The sequence below is a fragment of the Lissotriton helveticus genome, chromosome 6, assembly GCF_964261635.1.
Source record: "Lissotriton helveticus chromosome 6, aLisHel1.1, whole genome shotgun sequence".
Taxonomy (NCBI): domain Eukaryota; kingdom Metazoa; phylum Chordata; class Amphibia; order Caudata; family Salamandridae; genus Lissotriton; species Lissotriton helveticus.
Window position 1 is genome coordinate 1,273,448,527 of NC_136067.1, and position 18,574 is coordinate 1,273,467,100.

The 18,574-nt window shown below is 44.4% G+C and overlaps 1 protein-coding gene across 1 annotated transcript in view; it reads right to left on the bottom strand.

Moving 5' to 3' along the window:
* Positions 1–18,574, bottom strand: part of LOC144763423 (uncharacterized) — a 248,452-nt gene that overhangs the window by 126,112 nt on the left and 103,766 nt on the right. The window lies entirely within an intron of this gene.

Here is an 18,574-nt window from a genome sequence, read left to right on the forward strand (position 1 = left end):
ATACTAATATGACAAAGGAAGAAACAGCTCCAGCGATTCTGAAAAATCCGGATGCAATCCCAACAATTGACAGAACTGCCTCTGGCTATTTCATCAACTTTGATACATTTTCTGAGGATCCCAGTGAACCTGAAACTACGCCAGCAAACAAAACTTTCAAAGAAAAATAACAGAACTCTTTCATCAACTTGAACAAATATATCTGGTTTCACCATGGGTTGAATTTTGGATTGTGTTAGGTGTGCTTTTTCTCCTACTTTGGCTCATTCTTGTTTTAAGTTTGGGAAAGATGATAGATGGAAAATACAGTACAATGGACACAGCAAGTAAGAATATCAACTTGCTCCTGAAACCTCACAAATCATCTCATCGTGAACGAAGAGACCTGTCATCAGTGAACATCACAGCCGTTCCTATACCTGGTGGTATAGCATGGGACACAACTGATTATGAAATTTATGGCCCGCTGGAGCTGTTGAAGATTTAAGGTTTCTTTGAGTAACTTTGTTTCACCCAGCACATTTTCTGACGATTGGGACTTTGAGACTGGTAATATCATGATGACAGATTTAGAAATGTCAGCTAAATTCACAAAACATGAATACTTAGAAGGTTCATCAGATTATGACCAAATGTATTGTTTTAATCATTAGGGTCACCATTATTTGCACAAATCTGCAAACCTAGAAATGTGTTTACTTATAATCAATGGGAACATTGTCCAACGCTGCCAAAGTGCAGCTCAAAAACATTTTATGAAAAGTTTCCATACTTCTCAGGTTTTAATGTCACAAATCCAGAAACGTTTTATTTCAAAAATGTGAATAAGACAGGAATGAAAAACATGCTGACTAATACTAAACACATTTATTCTGCGAACTTTTATGCTCAGCTGTCTACATTAGGTTTTAACTTTTGGAAAGACAACATTGAGACAAAAACTTTCTGGGGGACAAAAGAGTGGCAGGTGCAAGGTGTAGAAGTCTTATTCAGAGCCTGCATTATCCCAGAACAAATAATGTTTTTGAATGACACTGTTCAACAAACATCTTGTCTTGGCTTAGCTAAGATAAAAGATTTAAACAAACCGTCCATACCTAAGCCCACAACTGACAGTAATAGCACTGCAGATGAGGAGGTAGACGTAAAACAGATTTTACAACAGAACAGAACAGAACTAATCCTGATTGGAAAAAATGGTTAATCTGGCCCACAGACACGAATACCTGTCAAGATAGATTCCTGAACAAAACACAAGGGTTCACAGTAACTAGACCAGATCCAAGATATTCCCAGAGACAACATCCAGGGATAGTTACAATATACAGTGTAGGAAAACTATGCCTTGAGTGGCTACAGAAATCCACACTTCCAGAAATTAAACAACACTTAACTTTTTTTTAAAATTTATTTATTTTGTTATTCTGACCAGCAAATACAGAACATGCATTGTCATAGAACAGTTATTACAGTATCCAGCTGACATTTCAGAACGGCCTTACAATGTGAACATAATCCGACTCATTTTGCAATACACAGAGATACACGTAGCCCCAGTCTTCAGTTACTGGCCCTCGCCATCCCCGGCCCCACACACCCAGTCATCTCCTTCTGTCCCAGCAGTAGTCAAGCAATACTTCACATTTGAGGGTCCGCAGCTACGAGGTAGCAAGTGGTCAGTCGTGTATCACGTTGTTTCGGTAGTGTCCTGTAAATATAGTGTCAGTGGCTCCCAAAAGTCTCTGGGTCTGAAAGCCAGTGGTATTTCTTCAGCATAGGCCACCAGTGTCGTTTTGCAATATGTCATATCTGTAATCCAGTCTTTGAATCTGGGCGGTCTCTTGCTGCCCCATCTAATCGCCACTCTTCATTTCGCCAGGAGTAGAGCCACTGCAAGAAACTTTCTGCGTCTAGCGTGTTTAAGCTTTTTAATTCCCAATAAACAGGTTTGAGGCGTGTGCGGGATTTGTTCCGTAAGCATGGTTTGTAACGCATTGGTGACAGCGTGCCAATAGGCCTGTAGGCCGGGACAAGACCACGCCACGTGCAGAAAGTCCGCACCAGGTGAAGCGCAGCGATAGCAAGAGTCATTGTCCCTGAGTCCCAACTTGTGCAGTTTGGCAGGTGTGTAATATACCTGATGTAGAAACTTGAAATGTATTATGCGTAAATTATAATTTGATGTTAGGAGTGTGAGCTGTGTACAGCTATATTGCCAGTCTTGCTCGTCAATTTGTGCGACCAGGAGCCTTTCCCATCTATCTTTCGGGGCCGTTAGCTCCCATGCCTGTTCGCGTTGGGCTGTAGTGTACAGTCGCGTTACCAGGTGATTGAGTGATGGGGCTACGAGTAATGTCTGCAGCAACGCCAGTTGTTCCGGTTCGTTGGGGAACGTGGCGTATAGGGCTTTCATGGCCGTGCGGAAGCGCATGTATGCAAAGTGTTTCAGCGGTGTCTGGTGTGCACATAGTGCAGGGTCTGACCATTTGAGGAAAGTGTTATGCGGGAACGCTTGACCCATAGTCCGGAAGCCCATTTCCTCTAACAGAGCCTGCATTTTGGGTTCTTGCATCACTGTGAAGCTAGGGTGGTTTGCTGTTGAGAGAGCCCGCGCGTATATTGGTAATTTATTCGCTCTGCGCGCCAATGCCTGCCATGCTCTTGAAGTGTTCCATGCAGTGTGTATCGTGTCTTTTGGGGCACTGCGTACGGGGTCGGCCAGCAACACCAAAAGCGGTCCCGGGGAGACACTGTCCTGCTCTACTACGATGTGTGGTATGTATGCGTGGGGTTGTGTCCAATAATGTGCATGTTGTGCCTGTGTGCAAATATAATAAAGTTGTAGATCTGGTGCCTCAAACCGCCTAGGTAGTATGGCTGAGTGAGAGTCTTCCAGCTCACTCTGGCGTGTTTTCCGGCCCATGTCAGCCTCTGAAGCACAGAGCGCAAGTTATCGAAGAAAGCGTTCGACAACCAGATGGGGACGTTCCAGAACAGGTACAGAAATTTGGGAAGGATTATCATCTTCTGGAGTGCTATTCTTTCTGCCATGGATAGGGGCATTTTAATCCATCTGTCCACTCGCTCCTCAAGTCTGGTCAGTGCCGTGCCATAGTTTTCCCTGATAACTATCTCTGGGTCTCTATGGATCCATATCCCCAGATACTTGACCGGTTCAGTGCACCATTTTAAGGGATAGTCTAATTCTGGTTCCACGGTAATGGTGGTGAGTGGAATCACCACCGATTTATCCCAGTTTATACTGAGGCCAGCGTATTGTTCGTATTGAACATACTCCCTAGTGAGCGGGTTCAGGTTCCTGCCCGGGTGTGAGGTGTAAAGGACCATGCCGTCTGCATATAATGAAATGGCAATGGGCCGGAGAGTAAATTGCAGAGCAGTGTCTGAGTGCTTCTGGCAAATCTTGCAGGCCAGCGGCTCCAGTATGAGCGCAAAAAAGCATGGGTGACAGCGGGCACCCCTGTCTCGTGCCTCTAGTGATAGATATAGGATCAGAAGTTACACCATTAATGCGTATCCGAGCCTTTGGCGTCGTGTACAGCAGGGAGATCCACTTCAGAAAAGGATCAGGAAACCCCATTTTGCGCAGGGTCACAAACATAAAACCCCACTCCACAGAGTCGAATGCCTTAGCGGCATCTAGTAGGACCGCCGCTGCTGGCACCTCCGGGTCGAGCTGATGATAGAGGGAAAAGATCGTACGTAGATTTTGGGCCGTAGACCGCGTTGGCATGAAGCCAGCCTGGTCCGGCAATATGAGGTTGCAAAGGAGTGGGTGTATCCTGTTGGCTATTATTTTTGCCAGGATCTTCGCATCCATATTAATTAAGGATAAGGGCCTATAAGATTCGCATTTCTGGGGATCTTTGCCTGGCTTCGGGAGCGCTACTAGCAGTGCTTCCGTGAGAGTGGCCGGCAATGTACCTTCTTCGTACGCTTCTTCAAACATTTCTGCATAGTGAGGTACCAATATATCACGATATTCCTTATAGAACTCGCCCGGGAGACCGTCCAGCCCGGGGCTTTCTTATTGGGCAGTGAGTTGAAAGCCTCTATTATTTCGTCTTTGGAGATTGGGAGACAAAAATATTTTCTATGCGTATCAGACAACCAGGCAAGCCCGATGTCTTCCAGGTATTGCCAAATGTCTGAAGTGGGGGTGTCGCCAGAGCCGTGTACAAGTGTGCATAGAATTCAGTGAACCTGTTCAGTATAGACGGTGTGTCATACACTGGTACATTCTGAGCGGTCTTTAATTCTATTATATGTCCCATGGTGTGTGAAGGCTTTATTTTGAAAGGATAATGCTCTACCGGGCCTGCTGCCTTCTCCGTAGTTCCGCGCCACATATCTGCGTGAGAGGTATTTAAGCTCGTCGGCAGCAAATTCGTCGTACCTGTCGATGTGTTGCCTTATCTGAGCTAGAAGAGAGTCAGTCGGGTTCTCTTCAAACCTACGTTCCAATACCTGTATGTCTTTTTCGATTTTCTCCTATTGAGGCTGGATATCCCTTAATATGCCTGCGTGGTTGCTAATGCAGTATCCTCGTATTGTCACCTTAAATGCCTCCCACAAAGTTTTCGTGCTCTGGACAGAACCCGTGTTATGCTCGAAAAAGCTCACTATGGTTTGTCTCAGCCCCACCCTGAACACCTGATCTTGTAGGGCTGTGTGTCGCAGCCGCCAGGTAAACTGTCTTGGTGTGTGCGTTGGTATATTTAGTTTGAGCATGACTGGGGCGTGATCCGACAATGTCTTAGGCATATGTGCCACCTCTGTAGTCCAAGTGCATGCGTCTTGGGTTACCAACCAGTAGTCGAGTATGGACCACGTGAGGTGCGTGGACGAAAAGCATGTTCCCTCTAATTTATGTGGATTCCTCTGTCTCCACACATCCAGCATATTCCATTCGGACATCCCCTCCCGCAACACCCTTGCCGAGCGTTTACCGCACCTGTTTAGTCCAGTTGACCTATCCAGTGTAGGGTCTAAGCAGGTGTTAAGGTCTCCTCCCCATATTATCGTGCCTGGTTTCATCTCCCTCAGTGTCGTCCAAAGTTTGGCATAAAAATCAGGATCGTCTATGTACGGGCCATAGACATTCACTATTGTCAATACAGAGCCCTCATTGTTACCCTGCAATATAACATAGTGTCCCGATCGTCCCGTATTGATTTAAGATGAGTGAAGGGGACAGTGCATTTTATCCATATGAGGACCCCGCTGGCATAGAACGAGTAGGAGGATGCCAATCGGAATGAGACCCACCGCTTGCCTATATGTTGTTCCCGAGTGTCTGTGAGGTGCGTCTCTTGTAGGCAAGCCACATCTATTTTGTGTCTGTCCAGATACGCTATCATCCTGCGTATTTTCTGCGGATTATGCAGGCCTTGTACGTTCCACGTGAGGAGGTTCAGGGGCCTGCAATCTTTAGAGGGACCTCCCATCTTGTGTAGTCCAGTTCGGTGTCAGCCCCCCATGTGTTTGTTGTCGGGGAATGTCGGTCTTAAACATGTCAGCTTTCGATTTGCCAGTTAGAGTTTTCAATTTCCCCCCCCCACCCACTCCACCACCCCACAACCAGTGGATACATCCCTCACCAGAACCCCCAAACAGCTTAATAAGAAATATCCAAGAAAATACAGAATACAAAGAACTGTGCGATTCACGCGCAGGGGTCAGAACTGCGTACCCTTTTCTTGCAACCAACATTACATGGGTCTGGGCCCCCTGTGTCATATTACCACCACACCCTCCCCCACTGCCCCCCGCCACATGTGTAAAGCCGTAGGACAATAACTTAAAACAATAGTGTATATCCAGCATTAGACCCCAGCATTTATAGACAGTAAACAGAATACTAGGAAGGCATAACATGCAGCCACTTATCTGGAAGCACTGTCCACTGCAGTCCCGTGTGTCAGGTACTGATGACCAATATCTGCTGATCCATGTGGTGCGCCCTCCGCCCCTGAGACCCCCGCCAACCACGTGCAATTCCAAAAACAGACTATTCCACATACGACAATGCGGGGAGGTCCCCTTGTTCGCTTCTTGGTGATCTTCTTCTCACGCTTTGTTTTTCCTGTTTCTTCAGAAAGTTCTGCACCTCCGCTGTATCGTTAAAGATCCTCGTTTTACCCTCGGTTGTGATTTTGAGCCTTGCGGGATATAACATCGCATACGGTATCTTGAGCTCACGAAGTTTCTGCTTTGCTTCCATGAACTTCTTCCTCGCCTCCTGTACCGCTGAGGTGAAATCCGGGTATAGGGAGATGTTCATCCCTTCATGGGTGAGCGTGCCGAGTTCCCTGGCTTTCCTTAGCGCCGCGTCCCGATCTCTGTAATTCAGCATTTTTGCTATAATGCGCCGTGGCCGAGATCCGACAGGTGGTTTAGGCGCCAGTGTCCTATGCGCCCTTTCTACAATGAACACGTCAGAGAAGGTGTCCCGGCCGAGCATGAAGATGAGGAGATTCTCAACATATCGTTCCATTGGGCCCGTGCTTGTAGTCTCGGAAACACCCATCAGGCGGATGTTGCTCCGCCTAGACCTGGCCTCCAAATCCTCAGTCTTGGACGCCATCATCACCAACTGTTTCTCCATCTTCGATTGTCTCGCCTCCGCCTGTATCTTAGTATCCTCGGCCTCGGAGATTCGTCGTTCCGCCATGTCCAGACGTTCCGTATGTTTATCTAGGCGCTCAGACATTCTATCGATCCTATATGTTAAAGAGTCGATTTTCCCATCAATGTTCGTAAGCGAGGTCTGTATGGTGGTAAACATAGTTTGTATGGCGTCGTTCGTGATCGCCCCCGCTTCAGGTGGCAGTGGCGTGTGAGGGCCCTGCATTTCCACGCTGTGGTCCTGCTGCTTTTTGGCTTGTTCAAAGGTTATCTTCGACTGGTTGCGGTCCGGTTTCCCCATGGCTCCGTCTTTGTGGTCTGTAATGGGGCAAAGAAGGTGGTCACGGCTGGGGGGAGAGTCTTATGGAGAAGGTGCGCTCGTCGTGGCCGTATCTGAAGACCAGTCAAGGCAGCGATGTCTGCATGCGGCCAGCGCAATAATATCCAAGGGCGGCAGCGCCTCTCAGGTAGTACTACAATGTTAAGTCACAGGTGCGCATGCCGTCACTCCCTAATATAAGCCAGTGTCGGCCCCTCACACTGCTCCAGTGCGTGTACTCAATATCTGCTGACCACGTATGTTGTAAATACAGGTCCACCACCGGACCGGAATCGTGCTGAGTTGCAGCCAACTAGCAGTTCACCCCAGCAGCGTCGTCCAAACCTCAGAAGCTGGCAGCCTTACAATATGGCGTCGCCTCCGCCGCTTCAAGCCTCCTTCCCGCCTCAGCACCGCCAGCGGGGGCGACAGCAGCAGTGTTTTCGCGCGGTAGGGGCCTGGGCACCACTTTCCACTGGTACAGGGCCTCTCCGGCACGCCCGCCACAGCTGGCACGCCAGGCGCCCACACAGGCAGCAACACACCACTCTAGGACGGGGGGCACGGCCAGATCCAGCGCAGTCCGTCTCAGGTCTCCCGTGGAGGCAGGGCGAACGATGGATGGAGGGGGGCGCGACGCCCAGCTGCTTCAACTCCCGGGTAGGCCCCACAAGCTGCAGGCACTCGCGTCGGGTGTCGGACCGGGCTTCACTCAGCCCCGACACGGTCCCGCGCCAGCAAAGTCGCCCCCAGGGCAGGGCGCCAGCTTTCCTGGGCACGCGGTACCGGCCACAGCCCCGGGCAGTCCAGCGCAGATCCACGGGCACGGCAGGCGGGGCTCACCTTACAGCGCAGCCACCATGCGCGGCCCACGTTTCGGGCAGCTGTCCACGCGACACCGCAGCCTCAGTCCCGCGCCGGCCCCGGTAGGCCCCAGGCCCGAGGGCAACGATCCGGAGTTCTGGGGCTGCAACAGCTTACTTTCGGGTGTCCGCCGGTAGCATCAGATTTCCCACGGCTCACAGCACGGGACACTGCGGGGGTAGATAGGGCTGCAGGATTGTTTCTGGAAGGATAGTTGGGCTCAGGCGAGGAGCTCGCTCAAGCAGCGACCATCTCCGTCGCGGCTAGCTCCGCCCCCGAAACAACACTTAACTTTACTTAAAGAAGGCGTTGATTTACGAGACTTCTTACTTGGACCTCGTAAACCACGTCAAAAATGTTTCATATACGCCGGTATATACTCTGCTTACAATGAAGCATGGAAAGTCACGCAAATCGAAACTGCAGAAAGAATACAAGATATTGATCGTATTAATTTAGAGAAAGCTCTCTCTGTAGTGGACAATGGGTTAACAACTCTGTCCTCCAGAATTTATTCTTTGGACAGCATTGAATCATCTGCCATTGACATAATAGAACAGGACTTGCTAATGTTACAACATGGCCAGTCTCAATTACGTTCTATAATGCTGCTAGGCTGGACATTACAAAATCTCCGTTTAGGCTACGTGCCATGGCGTCTAATCAACACGACGTCATTTTTTACTGTCTTTAACCTTACAGATAAACAAATCTCTTTGGCAGAAAGAGGAGCAGAGTATACGGTGCTGAGCATAGAAAAACTGAAAAGATTACCATTAACTCTTTCTGAGAAACCAGTCGTGGAATGGATAATACATGGCACCATCACGATACCAGTGACGATTTTCCAATTTCAGTATTGCTTAAAATACATACCAGCGGGCCTGTATGAAAGGTTGGGTAAAGAGTACATTAGGTCGACCTGGAATTTACCCTACACACACAAATGTTGGAGTGGGGGAAAGGATGTATTTCTTAGTGTGAAAAATTGTGAGAACTCGCTAAGCGGTACACTTTTATGTCAAGGTATTAATTTACACGGAGCCTGCGAGGGTTCTTCTAATAACCTTTATTGCCACCTGCACGGTTCTCCAGCAGCAGTGATAGACCCAGTTTTTAGGCAGCTATCCAATGGTAGCTACATAATGTTGAGTGTTCACAGTTGTTGTGGAATGATGCCAGGTATAGCCTATCTCGTTAGTGTGTCAGCCAGGGTCACTTGTTGTATGCAAGTATTGTTTCCTAAAACGAAGACAGACGGGGAGTCGCTGTTATGGCCTTCACTGAATATTTCTTCTATACAAATAGATACTTTAAGCAGAATGAAAGCCATTCTTTTGCAAAAAACTGTGCCACTGACCTCGTCCAGAGAAACGTATGATCTGCAAGTCACAAGGACTTCTGCGGAGATACATGCCCTATTATCAACGAACTGTCCAATACATTTCGCTGAAATGTTAGGTCGTATCTTAAACATGTCTGATACCAGTGGTATTGTACATGTATTTAAGGCAGTTTTTTCGGGACTGTTAGCACCCTTTAAAGCAGTCCTAGGCATTTTTCCAAATTGCGTGCACTCTGTATTCGGCGGGCTGCCTCTTATTTTGGGACTCGTAGCAGGAATTCTATTTTTGTTTCTTCTGCTCCGATATGGCAAGTCCAGTCACCAGCGATACCCAGGCTACCATGGAGGACGCCCTCCTAGCCATGCGGTACCGTGACAGAATTACACAGATTCTTGGCTTGGCTCGTTTAAGAGATCTGAACACCACATGGTTTCTCTCGTTCAGACCAATCTGGCAAGATTGCATCTTACCTGTTCTACGATGCCTGCTCTGCGGAGAAGAATGCGTGTTGGACAATTGTCTTACACTTCCATCAGCACTGCCAACGGATGTTGACGCTTTGCTAGGTCCGGTAACGGCTCATTCATCGTGTTGCCCCCAACGGCTGCCAATCCTGATGACGGCATTCGTGAAGATCTCACCGGCAACTACAGCTAATGGTGAGGTGCGTGGAACAACAGGCACACAGGTACCATCTGCTGCGAACATTGCTCATGCGGATGACGCTGACGGCAATGCTTCTCATCTGTTCACAATTGATCTACTTAATGAAGTAGTTCCACTTTCACCTACTGTGGTAGACAATTTCTTTGCCAGCCTAGACGATTTTATGTTTTCTCCTGACATCGAGAATAACTTTTGAAATCTGCACACATCGTTCCATGAACTCTGAATTCGACCTTCGCTCATCAAAACAAAATTTCTAATTTTATTTTTTTTCTAATATTTTTATTTGACTTTTTCCAAAATGTAACTCTTTTTGGCACAAACTAATCTGCTTAAAGTAGAACTATTCTTAGAGAACAAGAAGTCTTTGAATACTTCCTAGAGACAATATTTGACCTTATCCTCAAAACAAAACAGTATATTATTTCTACTATGGGATGGTCTCGAATTTTTTTCCTGTAATAAGAGCCATTTCATAAATGTACAATTCGTTATTCATTTAGTTAGTATTCATACTTTTATGCTATATACTTCGTATGAAAACACTATTCTTAAATGCGTACATTAACAAGCTCATTTTTCGTGTGCAACCTTATGAAATGCATTTTGTGTATTTTGGGTGGGATTGTAAACACATGCTTTACATATGTTTTAGTGCTTATAATTTAGTAATGTTAAAAATAATAAAGTGGAGTGGGTGTTGTATATGAATTTAGGACCCTAGTGTAATTTTCCCGATTCATGCCCATATATAGGTATAAATCACCCTATCCTTATATAGGCATAGAAATCATAACCATATTTAGACTTAGCCTATGCAGTCCAAATACGGCATGGCTACTTCCACTAGTTCCGAAAATCCACAACGATTTCTTGGAAAAACCTGCCTTCAGCAGTCAGGGACCTCCCCTTGCTTGAATATTGATTTATCCAAGAACTCATGGAGTTTTCAAAGAACTGAGTCTTTGATGACGTTATTATGTCCAACCTTAGATCAAACTCAGCACCTTCAAGGTATAAATATGCCCACACTTGCCCAGGCAAACACACGGTGGTTTGGAGCAGTTCGATTATCTACCTACACGACACAGCTCGCCGAAGCAAGTGCCGAAGGAAGCCAACCCTCAGGCAGACGCACTGAGAGAGATGCTGTCTTTTCTCTTGCCGAGAAATCCAGCTCCAGTGTTTCCAAGCTACCCTTGCGGGTTGTTGGTAAATCGAGTCCTGAGAGAGAGATACCAGACCTCCTTCATCCTAAAGCCAAGGTACCGAGCTGATAAGACCCTTAGAGAAATCTTGGATAGATTCTTGGCAAAGAATACTGAAACTAAGCTACACCTCACTTACTTCTTCCCTTGTACTAGACCTAGGTTAGGTACACCGGGGTAGGCGTATTTTAGAAGCACCAGTTGAGTACTTTTAGTCTTTATTTATCAATGTATGTATTCTATGTATTTTATGGCTATGAAACCATATCATGCTTTTACAGTATTATTTTATAATACTCTTTGTACTGTAAGCATTGTACTTTGCAACCAGTATTACGATTGTAGCAGTTCATTTCTTCTGCATGAGAAAGAAGACTGTTCAATAAATACCGTTTTATTGAAAACGCCAGTCTCTCTATTTCTGTGCACCTCTGGTGAAACGAAGCATGCACGATTTACTGAGTGAAATAACTATCTATTGTATCCGCGACTCTAGAGATACATTTCTTATTCTTGGGAAACAAAGTAGTCATGTTTATGCGGTTGTCAGAAACTAATCCCTTCTTGTTTATTCGAGAAAGTTTCTAGTGACCTCTGAGCTATCTGGCACTCACAATTAAGTCTAATATATTCTTTAGAGACCTAGTCGACCTCAGTCCTACGTCAAATCTATAGTATATATTATTCCAATGCGCAGAGCCTATTGGGAATATAGGAACTACACTACAGTATTCTCTTGTCTTCAACCCCCCTCCTTATTTTCTGAATAAGTTCCTTTTCCGCATTTCTGAGTTCGTCTAAAAGTCCTCGCATCATATCCTGATGTTGCTTCCTCTTACCCCATCCATAACTGATTGTCTCTCCTCCCAGTCCAGCCTTCATTGCATCCCATATCATAGCTGTTGAGGCTGATCCTCTATTAATTAAAAAAATTGTAAACGCCAAGCTTTCATGTGTTCAACAAATAAACTGTGCAACAAGAGCTTCCTATTGAACGTAAAGAGCCTGCCCCCTCTCTTTTGCCCACCTAAATTAACATCTAATAACAATGGGCCATGATCCGCCGTAATCCTGGGCCATATCTGCATTTTTGCTCCCACCATACATTGTCTTGACATGAAAACATAGTCAAGCCTCACCAACTTATGATGCGGGTGTGAATAGAAAGTATATCCCGGATCCACATGATTTAGAGTTGCCCAAACATCAACTAATCCATGATTCAAGATAAGTTGCCGTAACGCTTTAAAAACCTTAGGTTTCAGACCTGAATACTTTTTATTTTAATTTTTTTTAATTATTTTTTAAAAATGTTCACCCCATTTTACAATATTTTCCAATATAGCACAAAAGGAATTCAAAACATGAAATCATATTCATACAATAACTTTTCAAACATAAAGAACAAAGTTGCTATAAATCATAACTTTTGACATTACATGCTTTTTCGTCTACTCTTCTCTCTGTCTATTTTTCCACTGATCTAATGGTTGCCAGATTCTATCCCCCAGTGCTCTCGCTCTCCTACCCTTCCTTTCATAGATAGCTTTTTCCAGATTAAACGTTGAGATCAATCTTGCTATCCACATTTGAAATGTTGGAGGGACCCTATCAAGCCATGCCCTTGCAATTCCAATTCGATAGACCGCGGCTACCATAAACATAAATTCGATATGGTGAACCACTGTCCCTCCCGACACTCCTACTATTATTATATCATCTGTCAGTTTACTCTTAACTCCCAAAGAGATCTCCAAAAAGTTTTCAATTGCCATTTTTAGTGTATGTAGTTGCGGGCATTGGGCAAACATATGGACAATGTCCGCCTCGCTTGAATAACAACGAGGACAAGAAATTCCTGTGTTTCCACCCCACTGGACAATTCTAGCTGGCGTATGATATAAGGAATATAGTGACTTGTAGTGTTGCGATTGAAGTGTCGCAGAGCAAAGAACTGTATGCCCTAGATCCAGTGATGTCTGTAAATCCTCCGCTGTCGCTCCCACCTTTGCCGCCCATTTATTAGCAAATTTTTCTCTGTCATCAGTTTTTAATATATACAGTTCTGCATACAGCTGTCGAATTGTACAATGGTCCGCCCTCTCCAGATAATCCATAATTCTACTGTGTTCAAAACCTATTAATCCACCTGTTTTATTTACAAAATAACTTCTTATCTGTAAATATTTAAAAAAATGGTTCCCCATTATCCCGTGTTTTGATTGTAAATCCTGAAATTGTCTAATCACCCCCTCCGTGTCCAGTAGATCCCCTATCTTCCTAATCCCCTTATTCTCCCAGACCTTCATGGTTGCGTCTCTAAATATGTCTCCTGGCAATGAGTGATTACCATATAGACGCGTATAGTAATTATATCGACCAATGCCCAGCTTTTTCGCCACCGCTTTCCACACATTATATGCTGCTCGTAGAGTCTTGAACTTAGTATGCTTAAAGTAATTAAAGTCAACTGTTTTCAGCAGGCCATTCTCGGCTTCCTCCCCCACTAGTGCTCTATATACATTAGTGTCACTTAATCTGCCCTCTTGATTCTCTTTGCCCCCGCCACCTAATAATCCTTGTGTATATTGCCAAACTGCTGCCCAATAATAAAATCTAAAATATGGGGCCCCCCATTCTCCTTTCGCCCTCGGGAGTACCATATATCTATAAGCTCTTCTAGTCTCCCCTTGAGCCCATATCAATCTATTAAGTGTTAATTCCAGTTTCCTAAACCAAACCTGATTAAAGAATAATGGGATTGCTCTAAAAAGATACAGAAATTTCGGAAAGGTGATCATTTTAATGACGTTTATCCTACCCATTAATGTTAGATGTAAATTATGGATCCTTTCGGTATTTCTTTTTACTTTATCTAGTAATGGATTCATATTTAATCCTACTAGACTGTCTAGGTCGGTAGTCACCTTTATTCCTAAATATGTGGCTGCAGTGGCTATTCTAGTATCTTGGTATATTGTAAACTTGTTCTGTACAATCTGGGTTTTGCCTTTATTAATCGAGTAGCCTGCGATTATCCCAAAGTTAAAAGCATCTTTCTCTACTTCCAATATTGATCTCCCTGGGTTTGGTGTTATAATAGCCACGTCATCCGCATATGCGAATAGTTTATATTCCATACCATGTAGCATAACCGGGTATATATTTGCATTGCTTGCTAATTTCCTTAAAAAAGGATCTAGCTATAGGGCGAATAACAAGGGGGAAGCAGGGCAACCCTGTCTCGTCCCTCGTCTAATCTGTACTGCCTTTGTGTAATTTCTGTTTATTCTAACCCTTGCTGTTGGCTGTTCGTAGAGAGCCTGAATTGCCTTGATGTAACCCTCGCCTATCCTGAACCACTTCATTACCCTCCACAGATAGTCCCACGAGACCCTGTCGAAAGCCTTCTCAGCATCGAGGAATATGGCCGCGACAGGGTCCCGTGTCACCTCTGCAGCATCCAAGATCGTAATCATCTGCCTGATGTGCTGTGTCGTGCCTTTCCCGGGTATGAAGCCATGCTGTGAGGTGATGACTAACCCTTCAATGACCTTACTCAGTCTTTGAGCTAGTGTTTTGGAGAAGATTTTTGTATCTGCGTTTAGTAAAGTAATTGGCCTGTAAGATCCCGGTTCTAAAGCTGGCTTGTCCTTCTTTAAAATCACTATTATATCGGCGCCTGCCCATGACTGCGGTACTGATCGGCCTATCTGTGCCTGTCTAAAGATCTCTAACATATCCCCCCCCCAATAAATCCCAAAATGTCTTATAAAATTCAGCCGGTATTTGGTCTGGTCCTGTAGCTTTCCCCGCTGGAAGTTTGTTCACGGCCTCCCTTACTTCTTGTAGTGTTATTGGGAGGTCTAATTCTTCTTTGACCTCTGGCTCTAATATATCATTATGTTACCCTGCCAAATATTCTGTTATCTTCTCTTCTGTGTTACTTATACTTGAGTCATACAGGTTATCAAAAAAGCTCCTGAAAACCTCCTGTATCTTTTCTGGTGTATTAACCTTATTGCCTAAACTATCTCTAATTTCCTTTATATCCCCTCTTGATAAATTTTGTCGGGTACGTATTGCTAGAAGATGTCCGACCCTTTCATTGAATTCATAACACTTTTATTTCTTTGTCAAGTAGTTCCCTGCAGCTTTCTGTGCCAGGCTTATCCCTGCCTCTGCTTTATTCAGTTCTATGTCTAGTAGTATTTCCTCTATTGGCTCTCGTTTAGATATAGCCCTGATTAATCTCCCTTCTAAAATCTCCAATTCCCTCATCTTATTATCCATCCTGGTTTTCTCCTACTTAGTTCTTTGTAATGTGTAGCTTAGTGTTTCACCCCTCACCCTGGCCTTAAATGCATCCCACACCATGTTAATCGTAGCTGTGTTCCTATTATCCTCCCAACATTGTGGTATCCATCCCTGCATATGTCTAATATATCCAGGCTCCTTTAGTAAACCTCTCTCAAATGTCCATGTGCTGTTTTTCGCCGCTCTAGTACTGACCGATGGCAGATTTAACACTAATGGGTTATGATCTGAAACTACCCTGGGCAGGATTTCTAATTTAGCTTCATTCATTATTGATCTCGATATAAGAAAATAATCTAATCTTGCTACCATCTTGTGGGGGGCAGAGTAAAACGTGCTCCCTGTTCCTATTGGGTTCTTTTCTGCCTAGACATCCACTAATGCATTATGTAACGCCATGCTATGTATGGCCTTACTAGTTCTTTTCTTTCGCCCATCATATCCTCTTCTATTCGTCATGCTCCCACCATCCAGGCCATTGATGTTAAAATCTCCACAGCATATTATTGGTTCCGGCCATAAAGCAAGTTCCACATCTAAAAACTCAAAAATCGCTGGTTCATCATCATTTGAGGCATAGACTGATACCACTGTGTAACTGCCGGCATGGGTTTCTACCTCTACAATTACCCATCTTCCATCTTGGTCCTCTTTTTTCCTTTTAAGTTTAACAATCCCCTTTTTAGCTAATATAGCGACCCCTCTTGTTCTAGGAAACATAAATAAGAGGGCGAAGAATACAATACTAAGAATGCTATTAAGAGTGTGTAGAGCTAGAATGAAATTAAGGGGACGATCGAAATGGAGAGACCTAAGAAAATGTAAATGGCATTAAGAATTATTTCTATAAATGTGTGTGGCTTGAACAACGGAGATAAAAGACAGAAAGTCGCTGCCATGCTAAGAATGCTTAGACTAGAGATAATGTGTCTGCAAGAGACACACATTGCAGGAAATGAAATTTTTTTTGATGGAACAAATGGGGTTTGATATTATTGCCCACACAAAACAAGATACTTGAATACTTTTTCTTATTAGGATCCCACTCCTGCCCTTCCACATGTATATTAAAGTCTCCACATAAAATCAACGGAGTGTCCCACATAGCTAACTCAACAGTCAGTCCTGCTAATATTTCTACTTCACCAAAATTTGAGCCATAAACTGTACATATGACAACCTTCTTACCATCTATTACACATTCAAAGGCACTATATTTGGATAACGTCGTATCCATAAAGCACAAAAACACAACAACAAAACAGGTTAAAATGTGCAAATTAGAGAGTTATGATAAAACCATAGCAGCATACAATATACAATAATCTTTTGGTTCATGAAAATTCATAAATGGGTGATATATCAGCTCGGATGTATGACATTACAATGCATGCTTTTACATCGCATGCTTTTACATCGCAGTTTTTACAACGCATACCATTACAACGCATAGCGCTTTTGGGTGCTGGATAGTGAATAGTTTAATTTACTATTCCAACTCCAGTCCCCGTGGGCACTAGGGAAGGTGTTGGATAGTAAATTAAATCTATTCCCTATCCTAGAGCGCCCCCCAGCGCAATGCGTTGTAATGGTTTGCGTTGTAAAAGTTGCGATGTAAAAGCACTGCGTGGTAAAAGTTACGTTGTAAAGGATGTTTCCCATCAGCTCAGGGATTATTCATCGTGTGGCTTGCTCGAACTGCAATTCTCAAGAAAGTGCCTGTGCGAAAGACCAACTCTTCATCATTCAGCGTGAGTAATCTCAAGTAAGCGTTTTCCAGGCTGATGGGAATATGCATTTTAAAATACAGAGTTAAGAGGCACTTAGTATACTTTAAATAGTACTTACAAAAAAACAAAAAGTGTACGATAGATTGGCCACTCTGGCCATCACACAGGCAAAGTATGCAATCAAGATTGGAGTGGTGGCCAAGGGGAAAACATAATACTAATTTAATAGTGCCAGCCCTTAAGCGAAACAAAAGGCTCCTCTTACAATGGCTCATGAGCAAAGTAATGTAGTTAGCCTGTGGGTGTACCTAATTTTCAATAGCCATACATCTAAGAACAAGGGATTTCTTGGATTCCTTTCTGAACCTTTCTGTTCTATATAGCGAATAGAGCGCACTCCTGAGCTCACTCTTGTTCACAGCCTTTGCTGTGCTGGGATCTGAATAAATTCTAATCTTGTTAACACTGCAAAGGCTCTGATACACCCCTGACAGCCATTGTATGTCCTTCCCTTTCGCACATCCTATACAGTCACTGATAATCTCTCTCGTTAGGGATGCAGACGGATTTTTCCAGACAGATAACCAGAAAAGGGCAGGGCGGGCCCTAATAAAATCTTCAATAAAATGTAGGTTAAGTTCCATATGGCAGGTATATTGGGGTGTGGAGATTGGGACGCCTAATAGCTTCCTGCAAAATCTATTCTCTTCTTGTTGGATGCAGGTACTATTGGCGAAACCCCAAATCTCAGCACCATAGGTAGCTGTTGGCACACATTGAGAGTTAAAACATTTTTAAATAGCTCAAATGGCACCTGTTCTCTTTGGGCAGGGAAGACTAAGAATCAAGTTGGTGGCCTTTGAGGACTTGCTCCTGGAGTGGGCCATATGCTCACTCCAGTAGCCGTTCGCAGCAAAGACCATTTCAAGATAGGGGAAGGTGCTAGTACTCATCAGCTTCTGGTTACCCACAGATATGGAGCTAAGTAAACGTCTCTTTGGGCCGCGCGACATTATAAAAGACTTTTTGAAATTAGTGCGTAGATCCAGGCTGTCCATATAATTAACAAAGCCCTGCAATAGCGTACGGAAGGAGTTCGGAGTGTGGCCCATAAGGACTGCATCGTCCGCATAGAGTAGTACAAGAAGTGATTTTCCATTAATTTTTGGGACATCTTGAGTTAGTGATTTTAAAGTTTTATTCAGCCCATTAATGTAGATAATAACAATGAAGAGGGGCCAAAACTCAACCGTGTCTGACCCCCCTGCCTACATTGATGGCTTCAGTAATTTCACACCCACGTCCAATCCTCACCCGGGCTTTAAGATCTTTATGAAGGTGTGCCAAGAAATACACCAGGGGCTCATCCAATCCATATGTCAAAGGGATAGACCAGAGGTTTGACCTATTAACAATGTCAAATGCGGAGGTCAAATCCATAAACACCAGATAGATTGGAGAAGCTAGCGCAATGGT